At 34.6% G+C, this 21,376-nt stretch overlaps 1 protein-coding gene across 7 annotated transcripts in view; it reads left to right on the forward strand.

Moving 5' to 3' along the window:
* Nucleotides 1-21,376, forward strand: part of LOC145680771 (paired box protein Pax-6-like) — a 559,249-nt gene that overhangs the window by 515,422 nt on the left and 22,451 nt on the right. The window lies entirely within an intron of this gene.

The following is a 21,376-nucleotide window of genomic DNA, read 5'->3' on the forward strand; positions in this document are numbered from 1 at the left end:
GCATAACCGTGGGACGTAAAACTTAAATATTTCATTTCATTTACTTTACTTTACAGAATATGAGCAAAGATATCATTTCAGAAAATACTACTCAAATGAAATACAGTAGTTTTCCCTATAGACAAAGTGTTCGTGAAACTAGTCTTAGATTTCCTGCATATATTAAATGGTTTCGCCTCATACACTAAGTGGTCCAGGGTAATACTAAACGCTAATGCTCTCGCTTTTGGTGCGAGCGCGTCCGGGTTCGATTCCCGGTTGGAACAATGGGCCGAAAACTACCAGATTTTTCAGGTCAGCCATCCTGACTGAGGATTTTCCTGGGTTTTTCTCATTCACATCAGACAAATGCCGGAATGGTATCTGTGATGGTTCCAAGCCGCTTCCTTCACTTTCTCATTCTTTTCTTCCTCTCCAATTCCGTGGGTGGCGTGATTGTCGAGGGACGTCTCCCTTATACACAGTGGCGTATTACGATTCTATTTCGGGGGTCTTTGGTAACTAAAGTCCTTTAAATGTGAAAATTCTGCAAGATATTTCATGTACTTTAATACAGTAAATAAAATTTCGGGGAGGCCTTAAGCCCGGAAGCCCCCCTTAAATATACCAGTGTTTATACATTACAGGCTAACATGGCCATAAAAGCCGGAAGTCCAGAAATATAATTCCTAAGACAGGTGCAAATCTGTCTTCAACATTGGGAAGTGGGAGGGGGGTAAGACCGTTCCAATGTTTTTTTAAAGCGATTTCAAAATATTTATGAAATTGAAAAACAATGCTGTGGAGGACCAAGGGAGCAGAGTTATCGTCAACATTGGGAGGCAGGCAGAATTGAAGCTTATTTTGGGGGACATCAATTTCATCTCACTTTCCTGTATGGCAGTTGGACAGAAATCATACATTTCTCCCCCCAAAAAACACATTTCAAATCGGATTATTGGGCGGACAGTCCCAAGATTTGGGGACAAGTCCCCCTCATTTCCCGGGGATTTGCGCTAGTGATTCCTAATAATAATCCTAGCCTCATAAACTATATATACTATTTTAAATGTAATTTTGTCGTAGTGTAGTAGTTGCTATGTTGCTTACTTGTATATTACGCGGCTCAAATTTGAGAGACAACCCTTCCTCCTGATTGGCTGAGAGCCCAATTAACAGATCTGAGGCTTCTTTTTAAAATTATAGTGAATAACTTTAAAAGAGAATGAAGTATATTTTTTAAAAAAAATATTAAGTGAGTCAGGTAGTATGTTGAAAACTTTCTTAAAATGAAATAATAAACTCTGGTAGGCAGTGAACAAGGATCACGGACTAGAAGTTTCAATTTCGTCGAACGCTAGATGTCAGCCGCTAGAGGATGTTTGCTGCCATCTAACGGCGAGATGTGCAACATCTGTGTTTGAATTGTAGAAAATTGGATGTAGATAACCTCCCATTAAAGTCGCCGTTACCATTGAAAATGTTAACGAATTCACTTCATTAACAAAACCCGGCCTTGATAATTACTCAAGCTGTCTGTTACAAAAAGAAATGAGTTCAAAAAATTCCTTTCCGCTTGAAAATTTATCCTGTGGAGTAACGGACGTATGGGCAACAGCACATTTCAATATTATGTGTCACTTACGTGGTTTGACAACTGCTTTCCATAATGTTCGTACAATCACCTTATCAATTTATAGTTTTTTTATACTATGAATCACGCACTATTATTAACTAAAAAATATGAGAATATCCCTTGAGATACGAATTAATCGAATGTTCCGAAAATTAAAAGATTTGAAACGAGATAAGGTTAGGCAAACTAGATAATTTCGTTTTGATTAAAATGGTGATTATTATTCTTATTATTCTGCACCTGGTGGTGGCAAAAGCAAGATTTGTTAAACAAAACAACGATTAGGCAAAATTAAATTACACGCACGGTAATCCAATAAGAATTACTGCAGATAATTTTTCGTTGATGACTCATTCCCATATCACAAAATTAAGAAAAGAAGCGGAAATAAAGTTAAGTCCCAATAGAGGTGCAATCCCTAGTGTACGCTTGGTTATTGCTTGGGGAACATTTAAGTAATACAAAGAGCAAAAGACATGCTATTTTCCGTTGATTATGAACTCACACGTGGGTATTATTGTACCTGCCTTCCTTTTTTAACAGGCGAATTACGCATTAATCCTGATATGTATGTTGAAATAAATAGAACCTGTGTTAGACATAAGTAAATACACAAAGAAGAAAGTCTATCTAATACTTTTAACATATTATGAATAAGACGAAAAAAAAAATCGTTTCGTGTGTCACCTGTGTAATCAATCTACAGGTTGGCTGCTTCACAACAAGAGGTTAGGAAAAAAAAAAGCGCAAATCATAGGCTGTTTTAGACGCTAATACCGTACACGCAGGCAGACAAATATATTGTCGATTCGTAAACGGGAAGAAGAAAAGAAAGAAAGATAATACGAACACCTGCCAACCTTATTGCTTTATTATGATCGGGTATTGGCTTCTAATGCTTTCTCTCATGAAACTGTAGCTTAAAACTATCCAGTGAATGCACATTGCATACGCACTTTTTTATAATCTGCAGCCGGTAGCTGTTGGGTTGAATGATCTTATTTCATTGTAGATGTGTTGAGACTGTGGCATGTTTGTTTGCTGAACGTTGATTTAAACGGAGAAATATTATTATTTTTTCTTTCAAATGAATTGGATTTTCCATGGTACGAAATTAATGATGTACCGGCTGTATCAAAAGTCTGGAGCGATAAGAAGTACTTCGTTATGACAGTATCAAAAGTCTGGGGGGATAGGAAATACTTCATTATAATAGCGTGGATGCGAATAGAACATAGGGCTGGAACACACTTACAGTATTTATCGCATAATAGAAATATATTTTAATCCATATTATTGCGTATATACAATTTCACCAATTCTTTCCTACATCGTTCGCTTCCTTAAAGAGCATAAAATAGTGTGAAATATCCCGTTTACATCACAGTTCAGTGTTAATATTTCTACAATGGAGGGATAAGAATGACGTCATGTAAAGACCTAAAAGAAAATATGCATGAAGAAGTAACACATGAAGAAGTAACTGAATATTAGAAAGTAATATAGGATGAGATGTTTTATCCAGTTTTTTTTTTTTTTTTTTTTTGTATGTTATACATGTTTTTGCACCTGAAGACCATGATAATTGAAATTTAACAAAGAAAAAGGTGAATTTTGTCAATTCTTAAACACACATGCATAGGTACACATATATAAAGATTCGAAAATGCAAATTACCATAGAAAAACGTTTGTATTAATAACAATAATGGTGAATAAGTATTACTCATACACAAACATACGGAAGATCCAGCAAAAAAGTAAGACCGCACACCTGTTGGATAAGTTACCACACACACAGCGTAAAAGACTCAGCTAAAGAAGTCCGTTCACAGAATAGAAAAGAGCAAATCACTTTCTCATTATGATCATTCCGGGCAACAACACTGGATGGCATTATCTTCATTGAATCTTTACCCCCCTTTATATAATATATATATGAATGCGCCACCCTGGAGAAAAATTTTCACACGAAAGCATATAACCTCATGATGCAGCTTAATGGCTACCGAAATCATCCGATTATACGCATCACCGTTTCTTTTTATGCTCAAATTTCTTTTTTCTTCTTCTTCTTTTGCTTCGCCGCAGCTAGTCACTTGAAAAAAAGGCCAGGTTATCATTTTATCCTTTCCTGACGTTCGGTACAAAGGCATTGAGCCGCAGGTGATTATTGCTTAATGAGGGAAACCTAGAAATGAACACAGCACGGTTAGAAAATTAGCGAAACCGAATTCTTGTCCTGAATTGAAATGGACGTGTCTCTTCTTTCCAGTTGCTAGAGAGTAATATCAAAGTTGTATTTGTTAGGACTAATTGCGTAAAATAATAAATAATAGGCACAAAAGGAACAGACGGCTTAGATATATATAACACGTATAACCAGGAGCGCACCTAGAAATTTCTGATGGGAAGGGTCTAAACCTACAAGACACTACCTCTATAAGTATTGAACTGGTATTATTCTGCGCTCGAAAATACGACAAGAAATTATAAAATGTTTCCAGGAAAACAATGGTTGAACTAGATTGTTTTTTATAAGAGAAACAATTAGAAATTAGATTTCTGGGCTTTTTTCAACATCTATGGCCACGTTAGCCCGTCACATATGAGGGGTGACGTCCCTCGGCGATCACACTATTCGAGGAAAGGGAAGGAAAGGAGCAAGCCGAGTCCTACATGTTAGGGACTATCCCGGGAATTGCCTGGAGTAAATGAGGAAAACCCAAGGAAACCTCACCCAGGATGGCTGGGCTGAAAATGCTTTTACACTTTTTCAACCGAGTGTCCGGGACCTCTCTCAAGGGATTACGCTACGCAAATCCATTTTATAAGAGAAAGAACACAGATGAAGTGTAAGATCAAATTTTCCTGCTACATCAATCATTTCTCTGTTAATCTAGTATAATTTCATTGAGAAAGTGTACAAATGTATGTTGATTTGATTTGATTTTCAGTTGAAATTCCCCTTCAGCATCGAGGCTATATGAGACGTGGACCTACAGCTTAACGTAGAATACAAAGCACATGAGTTCCCGCCAGGAATCGAACCCAGGTATGTTGGGTTAGGAAATTTTTTGGGGGGTGGAGATCTGAACCCAGTGGACCTCCCCTGTGGATGCTCCCCTACGTAGAATCATCCTAACATTTTGTGTCAAGTGAGGGAAGGCACTGAGCACGAGATAAAAATGAGAGAACTGTTTTGTTATTTACTACCAATTTAAAAATCTATTATTGTGTACGGCACTGATCTAGTTAAATAATTTGTACTTTCTGAAACTACCCATAGAAAAAAAATATTTGCTTCCTTGTTATAGAGCAAACTTTTTTTTTTTTTTGAAAATATAAAAACAATATTACGTATTTCTGATGTCCTAATACTTATCGTAATCTAACTCTGAAGATTTAGAACTATTCCTTGTTTAGATGTAACTCTGCTGCTTTAATATTTATCTTAAAAAATATGAAGTTTTAAAACTAGTAGCCCTACGTATTTTGCTAAAACTGTATACTATATATACGTATGTGTATATGTATATAATATTTGGCTTAATTGATATGTATGAGGCTTTTGATAGGAACAATATGCACTGTCTTGGCTTAATCTAGTACTGTACAAGTTTCGAACATCGTTAGAATTACGTTAACTAAATATGGCTCTTTTAAGAACCTCAAACGTTTAAATTACATGTTAAAAATAACTCTAATAGTCAGACATATATATACACGGTGAAACGGAACAAGATCGAAAAATTTCGGGACGTGATTCTACAGCTAAAAACAAGGAAAAACGTTTCAATACGTGGCGGCGTTTTCAAGCAGCAGCCATCCGACGTTTCGCCTTCCTCCTTCTAAGTTCAGTATCAGTCGAACACATAGAGATATTGACGTCGGTCGGGTCAAAAGATTGTAAAGGAAGTCATACCCCACCAAAATGATGGCGCGGTAGGTGACAATTTTCGGGAGCGATACCGTCCTTCTTGCGTTACCGCCGGTACAACAAATAACTTTGTTCGTGGTGTATTGTGTCGTATACATTGCTCCACGACGCTGAAGTAGGAAATCCCCATTTGCACGTTCCAGTCGATCATTCAGTACGTACGTTTAACATAACCAGGCCATGTTACGTTAGTACGAATTATTCATTTTCACATCTCCTACTGCATCTCATTTGGTGAATATCCTTCTCCCTTTGGGGAGTTCCCTTGTGTAGTTCGCTCTGCTACTTTCTGCTTGCATCATCATTTTGGTGGAGTATGATTTTCTTTAGATTCTTGTGACCCGACATCAATATCTCTATTTATTCGGCAGATATTGCAGTTAGGAGAAGGAGGCCAGCGAAACGTCGCACAGCTGCTGCTTGAAAACGCCGCCGCGTGGGATCTATGTTTATTGGAACGTTTTCCCCTTGTTTTAAGCTGCAGAATCACCTCTGGAAGTTTCTCACTCTTGTTCCCTTCCACCCTGTATATGCCACAACCTAGAGGTAAAGACCATTACTTTGATTTAGCACAATTTGGAGATTTTTCAAGGGCAAAGAATTTGGTTCGAAAACAAAGAGCAGAAGCAAGTGAAGGAAGTAATATAATGCGGAATCTCATAATACAGCTGCATGCCAGCGAGATTGTCTATTCACTAAAGTGTGATTGATATCTTTACAAATCCTTCTGAAAAGGCTGCGTAATTGTTTGATATCTAACACTGGCGCAAGGTATATATATAGAGTTCTAACTGGGAAGCCTTGGGTGAATGAAGTACGTGGAATGATGATATAAAAGTTAGAAGTGATGGAAATCGCTATATGAACAATAATTAAATTGATGACCAATTGCGTAGAATCGAAGTAGGAGCTTCGCAAAGTGAATAACAATAATCTTGATTGAATGAAATAGTACAGTGCAGGATTTTCTGGTAACATTTTGGTATTACAGCAGTGCCGGACTGGCCACGTTGGCTAATTGGCGCTCGCCAAAGGCCCTGCAGGGATCACGAGGCGCAGGACCTGTAGGCCTTCGTTGAATTTTCGAGATCGCAAATGCTTCCTTGAATCTTCTAATTAAAAAAGTTGAGTGAGCGTAAGTTCATATATGAGAGGGTACTCAAGTTACATGTGAGAGGGCATTTTCTAACTTGAAAATTGTTAAAACTATACTAAGATCTACGACAAGTCAAAACCATTTGTCTCCTTTACTTTTTATGTTTACAGAAAATGATTTATTCCAGAATGTTATAAAGCTCACAGTTTTTAAAGCTCTGGATTTAGTAGCTTTGTTGTGATATTTCAGAATAATTTTTCAGCAATAGCTTTCTTCCAGGACCAAATTAATACAATTTCGCGCCTTGTATTATACCTCCGAAACCTGTCACCACCCCTAAAAAGCAATTAATGTAATTTCAAATATATTTCTACTGAATAATTTGGAAGGTGATGTTGAGCATTCTGTATTAACACATGAAGAAAATGTTAGATTTCGAACAACTGTATTGTAAATTACAACTAGAGTTAACATCTGTCCGGTTTTGAACCAAACATAAGATATTTGACGGAATTGTCCGGTGTCCGGTTAACGTTGTTCTTATAAGGTTTTAACATTAGTGCAGCATCATATTGATATTTCATTATCAGTAGAGAAAAGATGGAAAAATTTCTCTCTCTCTCTCCCTCCCTTCCCCCCCTCTCTATCGAAATGCTAAGTTGTTATCAGTTCCAGTTAATAATGACATAAAGGAAAGCTAGGAATCGTATGAACGCAAGTTTAGTTAAAGTTGAACTCTGTGTTAAAGATGTGAAAACCAAATATAACTGTTCATTGTTGCTCGTGAAAACCAGAAACATGATTTTAAATTTAAAACATAAAGGTAAACTGGATTGAAGTATATGCATTTGTAACTGTCATTTGACTTTACATGCAAAATTAAGTATAACCTGTTTCACAAAAGTGAAAATTTTTAATTTTTATTCAAATATTACAGTTTTGAATTTAATTCTTTCAGTCTGTTATTGTCAGGTTTTTGTTGTAAGAAGGTCTGGCACATTCTTCAGAGAAGGTGGTAGCCTTAGTTACAACTACCAAATTGTTGTTGATAATGGATACAATACCCAGTCGCTACTACATAGTCTCATTGTTAGCGTTGCTCACGAAAAGAGACAAGAAATAAGGTTTTCTCGTCTCGTCCTGTAAATTTTGTCGATCTTATCTCGTCTCGATTTTCGAGAAAAAGATTCTCTCGCTTTGTAAATTTACATTCAACATTTATGATTTTTAAAATCTTAATTTCATCTATGAATTATCAGATTTTTTCCTCGTCACGAGAGGTCCTCGGAGAGTGTGGTATAACAGCATTCAAACTATATTTGTTATTAGAGCATATTGTTAAATGACTTGCAGATCTTTAAACGTTGATAAATTTTCTTCATTATATTCGTATACAGGAGGACCTAGCGCGCTGAACACGTAGTTCACCGGTCATTAACAGATGGCGTTGATGCGCCTGAGGTCCACAAAGGTCTGTTGCGCCAAGTGTTTTTTATATGATATATTCTATTCGTTGAAACACTTCTTTAATTTATAGTTTTTACATTATGCATCTTGTAACATTAAAATAATGTTTCAGATTTAAGACTGGTGTAAACTACTGTTGCCCACTTTACTCGAGAAATGTCTCGTCCCGAGATTTGTTATGTTTCTCTTCTCGTCTCGGATTTGAAAAAAAAAAATATATTTCTTGTGTTGTGAGCAACAGTACTCATTATTCAATACACGTTTATATGACAGGATCATTCGTTACGCGAAAAGCGTATTGTATTATTTAACGCAGAACCCGCAACATAATAAGTTTTTATTAAGAAGGAGGAAGGGAAACAAATATTCAGTCCCATGCTTTAGCGTACTTGAGCTAGACGCTAACCCGAGCTTGCCATCTTTCCGAAGAAATACTCCTTTGGGAGCTTGGGCTGGCAAATAGCATTGATATACCTATAATCAGAACTCAATAAATCAAGCTGACTTCATAGCCTAGTTTTTGATAAATATTTATTCACACAATTTTGTATTAGATTAGAGTAATTTCTGGGAACGTGTCTATAATAATTACACCCGTGTCGTCTGGAAAAGAGAAATGAAGGCAAGCAACATTATGATGTGAATAACATATGTCTTTGTCAAGAACTTTCACTGAATGAACATCCTGCTGTGTACAGGTGAACAGTTCTCTCCAGAAAAATCATTCAATTGTAAATGTGCGTGCACGTGTATGCCTCCACTGTATTATCCTGATTTTGCACCCAACTACTATCCCCACTCCTTCCTTTCACGACATTGTTCAAATATTGAGTTCTATCACTTTTATTGGTAAAATTGTTTTTTTTTTTTAAAAAAATAAATAAATAAGCTATTAAGGAAACAAACGAAAAGAGAAACAGTTAGAAAAAAGTGCTCTGTTAAATAAAGGCTATAAAAAGAGAGAGAGGGAGGGAAAGAGAGAGACGTTTATTCAATTTTTCACTCAGTTCGTTTGCTTGCTTTTCAAAAGACACAGCAAGGACTCAAAAACATACGTTGGGTGAAGTTAAAGGAAAGAAGGGGGAAAGAGGCAGAGAAATCACCTCATAACAATTACTTCTTTTTTTTTTTAAATATTGATATTGATAACGATGAGGCCCGCAAAATTATTAACAGCCCTTTTGTTGTTGTCATTTAGGAGTTGACGCTCAAGCTGTTGTCATTGTTAGCAACAAAAGCGACCAAAGGGGAAAAGAGAGGAGAAAATTAAATTTTGTTGTAAGAATAGGCTTTACGTATATAATATACATACATACATAGAAGAAAGTGCTTTTTGTTGGGAGCAAAAAAGGCTTTTGGTTGAAACACATTTCCATTAATTTCTTATATGATTAATTAGCAAAACAAGGTGAAGACATTCTGTTGTTAAGAGGCCCACTACTCTAACCCCTTTCCTCCATTGACGTTGATACGGCAGACAGAATAGTGTAATGAATTCCTTTATTATTATTATTATTAAGATTGGAAGAATTACTGATGAAGAATAAAGACTTTGATGATGATGAAAGGCCAAGCTAAGAGGAAAAAGAAGAAAGAGAATGTAGAAGGCTGAGAAGTGCTTTAAGAGAACGAAGTTGTAAGGAAGAACCCAATTTCTTTGATTCTTCAAGCTTTTATATACCTCTTACGTTATATCCTATCCGTTTTAGATATCGTGATTTTTCTTTGTGAAAAAAAAAGATGATAAAAAAAAGTTGGAGGAAAGGAATACTACTACTACAACTACTACTCTATAGCTAATCTGTTTTGGCCAGTCACCAGGAGGTCTTATTGAGCCTGCTTGGTCAATTTGTTGCACTTCACAATAGGAAGAAGACAAGTTCGGGTTTGTGTAGTAGGATGTAACACTGTTAGCAGGAGCCAAGTCAGATAAAGAAGGGTAACGAATATAAAAGCCAAAATGAGGTTGGAAAGACAAAAGAACTGGTATGTGGATACATTCTCTCTCTCTCTCTATCTCATTTTCTTTGTGTATGTGTGTGGAGAGAGAGAGAGAGAGAGAGAGAGATTAAATTCTCGTTGGTTCGACTTTGCATTAGTGCTGTTTATGTTATTTGAATTATTGTATTTTTGTATATAATATTATTCGTTCTAGGCTTATCATATGTCACACTTCTAAACACATGTGTTTACATTTCACAAATATATAGAAGTAGACAATATATATATGTAAAAGTCGACAATTTCTTAATAATACAGGGACAAATTCGCATATGATTTATATAACTAAGTTTCCATGATCGATTTTTATCACTGTAGCTGACCTTTGGTGGGAGGGACCCAAGGTTAAAAAAAAAAAATCTTGAAACGGTTTTCCGAATTCCTCCAAACAAAAGGACATTTGTTTTAAAACCTGCTCAGACCATTTTTATGGCCCGAAAAAGGAGGATATGTCCGGAAAAAAGATAATCTTTGATCTGACTTGTTCTGTCTATTCTCTTTCGCATTCGAATATTTTATTTCAACATTACTTTGTAGTTCGATTAATACTCGTTTATTCGATAATGAAAATTGAAATCTTTCAGTTTAGCATCCGACAATTATGTCCTATAGGCTAAGGCAGACGATGATTAAAGCAAGTGAATGATGATGGGATAATTAATGGAATGAGAAAGTGGGAGGAAACGGGACTACCCCGAGAAAACCCACGAACATAATATTGTCCACCATAAACTTATTTGATCAGGGATCGAACCAAGAACCCCACGAACAAGATTTAAGCGCTTACCACTGAACCACTGTGCCCCTTCGTTTATTTGGACATATCTAATCATTCAAATAATTACTTGTTTGTTCGAATTATTATCTATCCGGACAGTTGTCTATCCCGTGGGTCTCCCATATCGAAGGCAAGTAAGATAACAAAATTCTCATGAGGAAGCTCGATTGAGAATTCGGATAACAATGTTGGAACGAAGCAGTCAGTGCGAAATTTAGAACTAGGAAGAGAGAAAATAGAACAGATTACTAGTTTTAGATACCTGGATAGTATTATTAGTGATGATATGAAGTGTGAAGGTGATATAAAAACAAGAATAGGAATAGCTAAAGAGGCCTTTACTAAGGAAAACATACTATTTTGTAGGACCTTGAATAAAGAGTTGATAAAACGACTCATAAAATGCCTCGTGTGGAGTGTTGCAGTGTACGGCGCAGAAACACGAACATTACGCAAAAGTGCTGAAAAACATCTAGAAGTTTTCGAAATTGGGTTGTGGAGAAAAATTGTGAGAATTAGCTGGTTCGAGCTGAAATGAATGAAAGGGTGTTAGAAATAGTGGAGGAGAAAAGAACAATTTTAGATATTATTAAGAAGAGGGAGAGAGACTGATTGGGAATTGGCTATGAAGGGACTGTGTGCTAGATTATATGGTGGCAGGAAAGAGAGGGAGATGGTGAAGAAGACTAGAATTAATAGACGATATCAAAACAGAAAAATCGTACATGAAGACGAAGAGGTTAGCGAAAGAAGTAAAGCATGGAAGCTTCTTAGTTGCGGCAAGTGATCCGCCAAAAATGGCAGACTACCTATAATGATTGTGATATTTTTAATTTAAATTGCACTCTCAACATAATTTGCATATCCCTCTCGCAATAGACCTATTCGCATATATATCAGTGGATCTGGATCCTAACTTCTACTTAAGTGTGTATCCGAAACAATGATAACACCAGAAAACAAACACAGGTCCCACGAAAGAGCTCCCGTTTTAAAGCTATTTGAACAACTTGGTAGTATTCCTAACTTAAATTTATCATAACCAACATGAAATTCGAAACTATATGTTCTTCTATATTTTCAAGACAAATGATAACTTGTATGCTTGGCTTATTGTTTGTGGGTAGTCGCTTTCAAGACTGTTGTTACTAGTTATATATTTTGAAGACACAACAAGGAGTCAAAGCGTTAAGTTTTATATACTCATGCAGGTGTGAATCAAGTAAAATTAATTGCATTTAACAACATAGTAATCTTCTTCGTTAATCTCAAAGCCTTTATAACTACCAAACGATGACATCAATTCTGCTACACAAAGTTTATATCCAAGATACAAATCAGCAATAATAATAAAACTTATTACAACACAAGAACTTCCTATTCTAAAAAATTAAATATATTTCTGCTATATAACACAAATACGTTTTGTTTGTTACAACGTAATGATTCATTTTATGATTAGCAGAGAGTAATCATGTATCATTTCGCCGTTTTATACTGAGAAAACATGCATCGTTCAATGCAACATGCATATATTTCAAATTAACTTTGTTAGATATATATGTGCCTACAAATATACAGAGTGTTAATGAACTATACTGACAAACTGTAACAGTGATTCTTCACATCAAAATAAGTAAAAAAAAAAAAAAAAAAAAAAAAAAAAGTTTGTATAGACTTGTTTGGAAAAATGCATAGTTTCAGAGCTAGGTCTGTCCAAAGTCTGGAAAAGCCAACTTTCAACACGCGTAATTTCAATTTCGAGAAACCATGGAGTGGCGTTGTATTTTGCCACGGTATTCACATTTTATTTATGTGTGAGCGTGAAACAAAACATCGTAACACACATTATTCCGTACACGAGTCTAAACAGTCACGATACTAAACAGTCCCTAATGCTTCCGACTTCCCGCCAAAGCATTCCATGTCTACTGTTGTCAAAGCTTACCTTTTGCCTACTTTGAAACCATCTTGAAATCAGAGCGTATCTGCGAATTCCGTTGGGAGCATGTCTTATTATACCCTGTAGAGAATCCCTTGCACACCTTTAGCACATTGATGAAATATACATTTTTGGATTGCATATGTATGACTGTATGACTTTCTTTACGCTGATATGAACGGCCACTCCACAATTCTCGAATTCGAGATAGCGAGAAATTGAGCTTTTTCGAGATTTTGTACAGCCCTAGGTTTGAAATTATGTACTTTTCCCTATTTTAATATAATGAATCAGTGTTACAATTTGCAGATATAATTCTTTGACACCCTACTGCAGAAACTCTATTGTACACTATTTTTCACTAAAATAATTTTTGTAATTCTTTAAAAAAGAATTAGAGGTGCATATTATGATTCCTTAGCCTATCTAAATGCATACACGAATATTTATTTAAATACACCCATGCTTCGATATTTACTTATCTCGATTTAACGGACTTAGGAAGAAAGGAGCAAAGTCTAGGGCAACCGATTCAATTTGAAAGTCCTGGTTTTAAACTGGAAATGTTGAATTTACATCATTATAGTGTATATTTGCAGTATACTAGGTATCTTACATTATGAGATTGGATAGTATATTTAATTGAAAGTACGGTTGTGTATTTTTACATGCTTTTCATTAATTTACTGGTTGTTTCGATTAAACCGTCTTCTTAATTTTAATTAATTAATTTTTCGGCGTGATACAACGATGGAATATTCCCCAATGACGTAAGCCGCGTATCAACACAATATTCCATTGTCATTTTTATATTTTTTCTGTATATTTATTTAAAAAGTTATTAATATTGTTCTTTACTAACTTACAGTATATCCTGTTCGTTTATGCACCAAAAATGCTCTGAAGGTTGTAGGTACACTGTAACACCCAGGCGAGCTTCGTAAATTACGTTTCAGATTGTGAAAGTACAGGATAAACTGCAAGAACTGACTGTATGTGAAAAATCATCTAATAGTAAAAGTAATATATATATATATATATATATATATATATATATATATATATATATATATATACAAGGGTGGATCCAAGGGAGGGGCTAAGGGGCTATAGCCCCCCCTTGAAGCTCAGGTTTACACTGGATAAAATGGGCTTCAATTCTACTTTACACTGGATAAAACAGCAAATTATGGTTTAGCCCCTCCCTTGATCATATCCTAGATCCGCCACTGTATATATATATATATATATATATATATATATATATATATATATATATATATATATATATATATATATATATATATACAAGGGCGGATCCAAGGAAGGGGCTAAGGGGCTATAGCCCCCCTTGACGCTCAGGTTTACACTGGATAAAATGGGCTTCAATTCTACTTTACACTGGATAAAACAGCAAATTATAGTTTAGCCCCTCCCTTGATCATATCCTGAATCCGCCACTGTATATATATATATATATAGTTTAAAATAAATATAAATAATTGTTCTACTTTTATAAAATGCAACAAAATTATTATCTTTTCGTGGGTAAAAGAAAGCAATGGTGTCAAAGAGTATAATGGCATTAGGTGCAATTGATTATGTAAGAAAGGAACAGACAAAATTCTATAACGGTAGAATTATGTCATATTTTGTCATATTTAATTATGACAAAAGCAGAAATTAAAATAAAATATTATTTACAACCAGCCTTGCTTTAAAAAAGAAACAGCAAATAAATAAAAGAAAGTTTACAAAAAGTTTTAAAAAATCGTACAAAAAAGTAAAATACAAATCTTTTTTAAAGAACATTTTCTATTTATGCATGAAAAGAAAAAAAAAGCATGGGGAGCGTGCTTTCATATATATATGTTATAAATTGCTTGTATAACACGTTATTTTTGCCTTAGACTGTTATGCGGTAGTGAAATTTTGATAGTCTGTATTATGTTATATATTTTATAGCCCACATTATGTTTAATTCAATAGCTCATCAAAGATAATTTTTAAATATGGAAAATAATTGTAGTTTCCCCAACACAGTTTATTTTGAAATTCAATCGCTTCAAATTCTCCTCGTAAGCCATTCATTTCTCTTATTTCTTTCTTCGAATCGTATAAAGTATGTTTTCTGTGAATCCTCCTCTCCTATCCTTCTTAGTTGAGTGACATTAATTAACTCACCTGTGCTGCCATCTGTTTCTTTCTTTTTTTTTCGATTTCTTTCGTTTTAAATCCTCGCATTTGTCACATTTCAACACGATGGAACCTGTTCTGATGACAAGACTATGTTCTCTCACTTCGTATCCTTATAAGATTTGTTGGTTTTCTATACCTTCCTTCCTGTTTCTTTTTTTAAAATTCTTCCTTCACATTTTTTAACGTTTTTTTTCATCTCAATCGTTCTACGATCCTTATTTTTTTTCTTAAAACACCTTTCTTCCGTTTTTCCCCTTTTCTGCGTCTTTACATTCTTCTATGTGTCATTTGACTCAATTCTTCGTCCATCAAACAGAAGAGAATGCTAAAAAGGCTATTCCACGAAGAGTATTTCAAAAAAGGCTATTCTAGAGGCGGATTTATTTATTTTTTTAAAAAAAGTAACAGTCGTTTGGGCATTATTTTGGTACATCGTTGGAACACACCCTTTTTCCATCACTTATTGGCTGATTAGCTTCGTGTTAGTGTGGTGTGTTGACAATTTGGCTGATGGCGTGCTGCATACTGATGAATTAGTCTATCGCTCTTTTCTTCTCTACTAATTTATTTACATATCCTTTAAATGTCTCTATCAGAAATTACTTATCCAATTAATTTACTAGGAAGTCTCTAGATTGAGCATACATAAATCCCGTTTGATCAGGACTGCTGTTTCAATGAAAAATCTTTCGTTGAAACTTACACACCTATGCCCTGCAGTTAAAGAATATACGATCATTAATGCAGGTGATTTCTGTAGAATAAGGAAACAGGTAATAACGGAAGATGTGCTATAAAATTCATACTATGTCATTGATCACAAGCTCACATGAATCGGAATCGAATAACGCAAACTTTGCACTATATCTTATTGATCGAATGATTCGTTCATCCAGTTCGCACTGATTAAAGTTGTCATTTCATTTCTAGATTCAGTATTTATGTAAAGAATTAATTCTCAAGTACTATTTTTGATATAATGTATCTTTACATTTTAAGAGACAATTAGGTAATTACCCAACCTTAGTTGAGGGTCCTAAACAGTGAGCAATTAAATAATAGACTACGTATTTACACGTTATCCATGTCCATGACTGGAGAGTCGAAACAATATTCACAGTGGCGTATTTAAGAGTTTGTTTTGGGGGCTGTTCACAACACGGGGAAGTAGGGAGGTAATTGCCCATCTAAGTTTGAGAATTAAATATATTTTAATCGATTATCTACTAATATACCAGGAAAAAACTCGTTGGTGGAGAATCTTACCCCCCCCCTTCCCCAGGCAAATCTGAAATTACTCTCCTGCAAACACGCGTTCCATATTTGTAATTTCATTTTAACTTAACTGATTTCATTTAAAAAAAAGAAAATATGGAGTTTTATCTGTGTACGTTTTACCTGAAAGAAAGTGTTGATACAAGTTGAACCTGAAGTATACTCATTGCAGTTTTTGTTGGTGTGGAACAGCAGTTTCGCTTATCAGCTCCTCTTAGTTTTGGTGTTTATTGACGATGGCCGACTTGAATCTCAATTATCGACGATCGAAAGTATAAGAGAAACGAAAGTAACAAATAAGGAAAAGAAACAGAGGAGTAGAATAAACAAAAAAAAGTGCAGTTTTTACGTGAAATGAAAATGGGCAAATATAGCATTATTTCTGAACAAAGAACATAAGAAAATGGAAAGTCAATGAAATTCTTAGAAATGGTAAGAAGGATTGTTGTTGTACGTAGAATGCGAAAAACTAATAAATTTATTTCGGGGGGGGGGGGACTTAAGCTCGATAGTCCCCTAAATACGCCACTGAATATGCATATTAATAATTGACCTATCTTCAAAATATTCCCAGTAAATAGATAGATAGTAGTAGATAGATAACGTTTGCCTAGTCATGACATTTATTTCTTAGGGAAGAGTGCTTTTTTCTGTTTCTTTTTCTTTCTTTTTTTTCTTTTTTCTTCCTTTTTTTTTTTTTTTTTTTTTTTTTTACAGTACGATTTATTTAGTTCGCTTTTTTACACTTTAGTCTTTAAATTAATGCATATGCAAACTTATTGCGGAAAACGCTTTATAAAGTTTTCAGCAACTATTACTCAAATAATTTAGTACAAGAAAGAGTTGTATATTCTACAGCGTTATGCATATTTATAATGCATCTCTGTAACTATCCTTGAGTTTAACACCTCTTCCAACAACTAAAGCATTTTTTGTGGTAATAGATGTTGCATAAGTGTATATATAAGTCTAGTTTGCAATAAGCCTTTTTCACATCCGGTAATGTGATTAATTATTTATTTTTAAATTAGTGCAGACTTCCTTCTAATGTCTTTTTTTTTTCAACTATGAACTTCACCAGAAATTTGCATTGTGGTCATGTAAGGTTATAAAGAGCTTTTTATATTCTGTTTTCTACATTCTGCTCCTCTCGTTCCATGAAAATTATTTTATATTAAGATGAATGTTAGGAAGTGTTAATTTTCACTAGATAGTAACATACTACTCTTTCCAACGATTTTTTTAAAAAAAAAGGAGAAACAAAAAGCGCGATTAATCAGTAAAGTTCAAGAGATGATAATTAAAAGCTTGACCACTGACAATCATTAAAAGTGTAGAAACTTGAAGCATTAAATACATAATATTGACTTAATAAATGCTACCTAATACGTCTCTTGATGTATTAAATACATAATCTGCAAAAGTTCTTTGTTTGACTTCTTAAATACATAATTTTTAAGGAGTCCTCTGTTTGATTTGTTAAATATCTACGTAATCTTGTTTGATTTCTTAAAAACAGTAAGCTCCTCACGGCTAAGCGGTCAGCATACTCCCCTTTGGCGTGGGAGACCATTTCCGACCTGAGCTCATGTGCTTCGGATCCCACGTTAAGCTCTAGGTACACGTCTCATAATTATTAGCCTCGCTGCTGAAAGGGACACTAAACTGAAACTCAAAATCAAAAATTAAAAATATAATATTTAAAGACTTGTCTCCTTGATTTATTAAAGATAAATCTTCATCACTAGACTAGTGGCTAGCGTTTTCACCATTGACGCATCATGTCTGATTCCAGGTGAAAAAGCACCTACTCATTATAGTGGTTCATATACTACTTTAAATTGTACGTTTAGTCTTAAAATGCCTCACTATCCTAAAATGCTGTAATTCAAATCAATCAGCCAAAATTGAAGTCATAACCTTCAGACCTGCTTTATTAATTTCTTAAAAACATAATTTTTACAAGGCCAATACAGTATGAAAAACAACCTAACCTTGTTCTACTAATATTCAAAACTTTTTCATTGCAGAGTTCATTTTTTTTTGTCAGTGTTTGTGATATGTACTCTAGACAAAACATTCCAAGCTTATCAAGTGATTCCCAGGCATCAGTTTGCATCTATCTATTAGCATATCTCACTATATTTTACTATTTTAAACTTCACTCATGTTAAAATGTTATTGGAATGAGAAATACATACTATATACCTTCTTTATTTCTCAAAATCATAATTATTAAAGGATCCTCTATTTAATTTCTCAGACACGGAGGGATGATGGCTCAGTGGTACAGAATTTACCTCTTGTTCGTGGGGTTCCTGGTTCGATGCCCGGTCAATCGAGTTTGTAGTGGACAACATTGTGTCCATTGGGTTTATCGGGGTACTTCCGTTTCCTCCCACTTTTCCATCCCACCAATTCTTCCATCCTCATTCATTTACCTTATTCATCGTCTTTCTTAGCCTAAAGGGTATAACGTGGGATGTTAAACTGAAATATTTTATTTCATTTCATTTTACACTATCTCTAAAGGGCCAATGTTTGACTTCTTAAAGATAATATTTAAAAGGTTCTTACAATAGAAAATGATGCTGTTACTTCTTGGACTAATGTAACAACAGAAATCTACATTGTTGTTTCATTTGCTCTGCTTTAGAATTGCTTTTCATTAAAGAAAATGCATATAAATGCTTAACGTATTTTGAAGCAACAATTAGCTCATGAAAGGTTCGAGGCGAGAGAGTTTACATACAGTACCAACCAAGAGTAACTTATTCTATCAGATATTTCAAGTATCTACTATTTCTTATTTGGCTTTCCGTTACGATAACATTAACGAGGCACAAAGACAAGTATTTATTCAAAAATTTCCTGATAAACAAAAGTTATTTAATACGATTACTTAAACTTTATTTTTGCGTAGCGCGAGAGATCGAATTCCTTTGCGTTTAAAGCTTGAGCTTAATTTTGCCTATTATGACAAATACATAGTAACGTAGGTAGATTATAAAAAAAAATATTCATGCCAGAAGATGTAACAGATACCAGAAGATCTAATAGATGCTGGAATCGGGGTTAACAGAACCCTTTAATCCCCCCCATCCACTTTCAATATGTCGTTGAGATGGATGAATCCCCAAATGTTTTAGTGTCGTTTTTGTATTCTTATTTCTACAAAACATTTTTCTTGGCTATGTTTTAAAGAACAACATAACCATGAAATCTTGAAAATATTTATAGATTACTATGCAATAATAATACGCCCAAGTGGCTACATTTATTTAAGAATTTTGCTAACTCGGCGTAATAAGATATGAACTAAACATTTAATATAAGAATTTATTACGTCTTTGTATCCTAAATAAAAAAAAAGATCATAAATTAGATTGAACTGAATTACTGACATGTATTTATTCAAATTTTTTCGTCATGAAAACGACCTTCGGAAGTGAATTTGAATCGTGCATGTCTTGTTTACTTCCGATATACGACTGACAAGTAAAAAATTATAATACAGTATAATCTAATTTTCTCTGCAGACAGAACTAAATATTACATGTTAATATTGCTAGAGTGACCGACTTTTTTTCTTCTTCCTGAATCTAAAGACCTAAAAACAATGCAAAAATAATAATAAAACTACAACAGGAAATCATATCCTTAATTAACGAACATGGCAGTTAACTTATTTGAAAAATAGTCGGAAGATGGAGAGAATGACAGAATTAATTTCTGAATCTGTCATCATTAGGTTCTTATCGTTTGAAAATAGAGAAAAATAAAACAGCAACTTCTGCAATTTTTGTACATTGTATGATTACTTCTTTTCCCCCCAGCAATCAACCTTTCATTCTCCTTTAAAGTTAATCTTTGCAGCATTTGTTATTTGAGCAGAAAAACGTAATGAATAATTCGTCATCATATCCATCAACCAGGAACATACATATTCAGAAGCTGGATGTACTTAAAAATAATAAGCGATGAACTGAGTATCAATCACAGAAAGTCAGTTTCACGCAAACAATCTTTCTCTCTCTGTCATGTAATGGAGTAATTAAAACGTTTTGGCTCTAATTTCCCTTGACGTTATCTTCCATCCTGGCAGTTAGCATAATAAAGGTTACTGTACAATACATATTATTATGTGCAATATTAACCTATTTTTTTTTGGAGTTTGTTCATTGAGATAACTAAGCAGAATTGTATACTAACAATTCAGGTTTCTTTTTTTTTTTTTATGTGGTTTCAGAAATGAAACAAATGTAATAAAGTCAATTTTATAAATTCTAAGTTTTGTTATACGAAGAATTTTTTCTGATACGAGGTTTGGTCGAAAAGTACAGTAGAACACCTCTCGTCCACCCTCGGCTGGTCCGCCACTCCGATTGATGCGACCTGCTCAAGCCGAACTTGTCCTGACTCGTCGGTGACTCACGAGTCCCATTGTCGTTTACTGCCGTCGCAGCATTGTTGTTTACTTGCTGTTACCGCATGTCCACTTTAGTGTTCCATTATCTTTTGTATCGTTTCTTTCGTTATGCGTGTTTTCAATAGGGGACTGTACTGTGCAGATTTTAGTGCCCACTGTTCGTTTGTATTTACTGTAGAGAACAATATAGTCACTTTATTTTAGTTCAGAGATGGTTTATTTTACTGTAAATCCGTATATTTCTGTATTTTCTGATAATTCGACCTTTTTTGCGTTCTGACCATGCGCCCAGTCCAAAGGTGACGGCAGATTAGAAGGGTTCTACTGTACCTGACTTTCATTTACACAAAGAATGTTATTTCGATAACACAATCTTACATTAATCTCTTGTAAAGTATTCTTCTCGGGCTGCAATACACTTCTCCCAGCGGTTCTGCCACTGCTGGAAGTAGCGGCGGAATACCTCTTGCAGGATCGTGATCAGCTGGTCCGTCGCATTTTGCATGATTTCTTCTCTGGACTGAAATCTCGTTCCTTTCAGAGGCATTTTCAGCTGAAGGAAAAACTACAAATTACGTACAGCCATCTCGGAAGAGTAAAAATCCTACCAAGCCACAGTTCTACTGTGTTTGACC

The sequence above is a fragment of the Thermobia domestica genome, chromosome 3, assembly GCF_964235325.1.
Source record: "Thermobia domestica chromosome 3, izTheDome1.hap1.1, whole genome shotgun sequence".
NCBI classification, from domain to species: Eukaryota; Metazoa; Arthropoda; class Insecta; order Zygentoma; family Lepismatidae; genus Thermobia; species Thermobia domestica.